The sequence below is a fragment of the Callospermophilus lateralis genome, chromosome 4, assembly GCF_048772815.1.
Source record: "Callospermophilus lateralis isolate mCalLat2 chromosome 4, mCalLat2.hap1, whole genome shotgun sequence".
NCBI classification, from domain to species: Eukaryota; Metazoa; Chordata; class Mammalia; order Rodentia; family Sciuridae; genus Callospermophilus; species Callospermophilus lateralis.
The window spans coordinates 125,494,720-125,498,605 of NC_135308.1; positions in this window are offsets into that span (position 1 = coordinate 125,494,720).

Consider the following 3,886-nt stretch of genomic DNA (forward strand, 5'->3'; position numbering starts at 1 on the left):
TAGTTATAGAAATAGATATTTTTGGAATGTCCTTTTAAAAAAAGAAAACTTTTCCTATAATTTATATAAAACATGAGGAATAGAGAAAGTCTGCTAAAATAGCAGCTTTAATGATAACATTTACTTACTAATTAATTACTACCACCAAGGATAGAATATTCCTTTGATTAAGTTTAAATCAGAAAAGTTGTGAGGAAAAAATTCTCCCATAGAAACACAATATTAAAAGAATATTTTCTTTCTTCTGAGCTGATAGTCTTTGAAATAATCTGACATCATGTTGAAGAGTCAGGATGAAATAAACTCACATCAAATCAAAAAACAACAAAGCCTAGCCAAAAAAAAAAAAAAAAAAATCTGAATCTCCTCTTCTACCCTTTTTTCTAGAAAATTCAAGCACATCATCTCTGTTTTATTCTTTTCCTGAAAAAAAAGGTACCTAATTAAAATTGTTAGACATAGAAAAATATTGAAAACAAATGATTAGTTTTTAATTTACTTTAAATTAACATTGTACTTTATTAATAATAGATTATCACTATAGCTAAACATGAGAAAGACAAGGTGGAGGGGGAAGAGGAAAGAGGAAATACAACTAAATATTAAAGATGAGTAGAAGTGAGTTGTATCAAGAGTCCCAAACCCAGTGACTTTTACTTCCATATAGATAACCTCATAGCACCTGATTTGAGACAGAAATATTTGATGCCCAATCATCTTATTTGAACAGCCAGGTAAAACTAAAATACTCTGCATACTCTGTGAAAATGGAGCTCACATAAGGCTAGTGTTTTTGACATTCTGAGTCAATCTCCATCACTTTAGGTGGAGATTTTAGAGAAAAGAAAAAAAAAAAAACACCTAGTGGCAGTCAGCTTTTCCTCCCTATAAACAATATACCTGACAAAAACAACAGGGAAAAGATTATGTTGGACTTATAGTTTCAGAGGTTCAGTTCATGGTCAACCAACTCTATTGCTCAGACCTGAGGCAATGCAGAACATCATGGTAGAAGGGTATGGCAGGGAGGATCACTGCTCAGCTTCTAGTGGACAAAATGAAGATAGAGAGAGAAGGAAGCTGCAGAGAAGGTGAATCCTTTCAGGTCATGCCCAGGTAATCTACTTCCTGTTGCCCTGCCCCACCTCCTACAGTTACCACCAAGTTAATCCATTCAAACAAAGATGAATTGATTAAATTACAGATATGATGATATGATCATTTCACCTCCAAATATTCCTACATCCCTCACAGGAGCTTGTGGGGGACACCTCACATCCAAACTGTAACATATCTCTTCTATCTTTAGACCATATTATTTCAGTAGATAGGATTCCTTATTTTTTTCCATGAGCTTCATGTATGCCACACACAATAAGCAACATTTCATTATTACCCAGTTTCCTACTATGATTTTAATTATCATAGAAATAAAATTACTTAAAACATATTAAAATGTAACTTTTTATATTTTTATTTACAGAATTAAATGGCCTCCAAATTTTTGAAGTTTAAATATTCTCAATTGCTAAAATATTAGTTTCATTTTTGAAAACTGATACTTAAAGAAAAATTTTGCCAGTTTTGATATATTGCACACAGGTTTATAAAGCAAATTTGCTTTTTGGTTTCATGTTCAATTATGAAGTTGGGGCAATTTCCTTTTTCAATAGTTTCCAAACAAGAAAAACATTTAAGAGAAAGCAAGAAGAATAATTTGAATCTAGAAATGTCATCACTAAATGATGAAGAATTCTGACTTTCATCTAATTATGTTTAATTATTTTCCAACAATACTATAAATAATGCATTTTGAATCATAGATATCATATCAAAAGAAAAAGAAAAAGACAGTTATTTCATAATGTCTGGGGTTATTTAGTTAGTTAGTTAGTTAGTTAGTTAGTTAGTTTTTGGTATCAGGAATTGAACCCAGGGGCACTTAACAACTGAGACCCATCCCCAGCCCATTTTTGTATTTTATTAGAGACCAGGTCTTGATGAATTGCTGAGGCTGGCTTTGAATTCATGATCCTTCTGCCTGAGCCTCCCAAGATGCTGGGATTACAGGCATACACCACTGTGCCCAACATGTTATTTTTAATGTGTTTTGAAATAAATGACATATTTTATTTACATAAACTTTACTAGAATGAATAAATATTAGAACATGGATGTCCAAAGATGAAAAGATAAATTACTGTTTTCTGAAACAATGTAAATCTCCTTAAAGTGAAAAAGCCTTTCAATCTGGTCTTTTAAGTATATTATCTCTATGTCATGTCCTTTGCCCAAACAGGTTAAAATTTTAGATGTTATTTGTTTTGATAGTTATTTTCAACTCAAAAATAAATACTTTAGAAGATCATGGAGTTGCTTATTTTTTAACAAAGTCAATTAAGAAAATACTTTCATTGGTTTTTAGAGCTTTAATATAGTTAAATAACCTAGAGCATCCACTTCATAAAATAAACAACTTTTATCTGTTTTGTCCTCTAATGTATCCCAAGTACTTAGAAGGACAGTAAAATAGCCATCAATCGATAAATATTTTTACCATAATCTGAGATAAAAAGATCACATATTTAACAAAACCTGTAGAAAAGAGTCTTTCATCTCTTGATCTTTGGACATCTGTGTTCCAATGCTTATTCATTCTATTCATACTTACGTGCATAAAATGTGTTATTTATTTACAATCACATCAGAATATAACAGACCATGAAATACTTATTTATTTTTTTTCTTTTTTCCTTTTTATATCATGTGCATTCCACATCATAGTCAAATGATTTCTCATTAAATTCAAATTAATTTTTTTTCAAGTTAAAATTTTTTAAAGCCTAACTATTCCTTGAAGAGCATTTTGTTTTCAAGTACCTGAACCTTTTACAGGAAGAAAAAGTGTTTTCTAAAATTGAAATTTCAAAAGAAAAAATCTTTGGATTTCACTTTTAAGGACAATGACACTTATAAAAACAACATACTTGAACTTTTTACTTAGCACATCTTCATAGGAGAGATTTGCTTCTAGCTTGAGAAACATTTCCTCCCTGGTGCTGAAAAATTAAAGTGCTATTAATTAGTGAATATTACTTTTCCAAACAAAATAACAGTTTTTGCCTTAGACATCTGGTTCCTTCATGTTTCTTTCTGCCTCAGAATAAAAGTACTATGACTAGGGGATAACCTCAAGTTGAAAACTAAAATGATCCATTGAAAATTGCAAGTCTCAAAATTATGTCCTTTCTGATCATTGATATTTAATGCAGAAACTCTATACAGCACCATACAAACCCAAAGTACTTACATTATTACCTATAATCTCCCTGACAGAGCAGAGTGCTAGGTAAAAGAATAAACACGTTTTATAATTATACCAAAACACACTTTATTGAGTTGTAACTGACAGTAAAAAGGTATAATACTTAATGTATGCAACTTGATGAGTTTGTAGATAAAAATATACCTGTGAAACCACCACTGCCATAAACCCACCTATCATCTCCAAAAGTTTCCTCCTGGCTTCTTATTATTTGTGTTTGTGTGTGTAATAAGAACACTGAAGATCCACCCTCTCACCAATTTTTAAAATATTCAGTGCAACGTGGTTATCTACAGGCTCTATTTTGTAAGGTTTATGTCTAGGATTGTTCATCTTGTATAGACAAAATTTTGTGCTCTTGGTCCAGCACCTCCATTTCCCTTTCTCCCCAGCCTCTAGAAACCACTCCACTCGACTTTTATGGATTTGACAATTTTAGATTCATCATATAATTGATAGCATACAGTATTTTTCTCAGATGTGGATGAAGAAGATCTACAGAAAATGTTATTTTCAGCGTCTGCTACATGTCCGTGCGTAATTTTCTACTCAGCTAGGCTG